Genomic DNA, 444 nt, shown 5'->3' with positions numbered 1-444 from the left:
GTCAGAACAAACAGGTCAGACAAAGGCTTCTGCCAGTACAAGCAAGCTTCCTAGGAGAGGAGCACCTGGTCACAGTTGGATGCATAGTTACCAGGCCATCCACGGCCAGGACAAACAAGTGTCCGGCCAGGACAAACAAGTGTCCTGTGAAAGGCACGCTGTAAACATCACAACCAGCAGGGCAGGGTTAGAGTTCATAGTCACTGTTGGGAGAGACCTGAAGACCAAATTAGAAAAATAAATGCACCTTTGGGCAAGTCACTCGCCCAAAGTCACACATACCCCTAGTAGGTGCAAGCACAAAGGAGTTTACTGACTCCTAACCATTCTTACTGAATACCTAAGAGCTTCTGATGCAGCCCTGGCCCCTGGGGACCTGCCAGTGTTTGGAAAACCTCTGCCTAGGAGACAACAATTGGATGTTAATTCTACCCATTTCCTATT

The sequence above is a fragment of the Otolemur garnettii genome, unplaced genomic scaffold, assembly GCF_000181295.1.
Source record: "Otolemur garnettii isolate 467f Iridium unplaced genomic scaffold, OtoGar3 scaffold00033, whole genome shotgun sequence".
Lineage (NCBI taxonomy): Eukaryota > Metazoa > Chordata > Mammalia > Primates > Galagidae > Otolemur > Otolemur garnettii.
Note: the sequence above shows the minus strand (reverse complement) of the source record.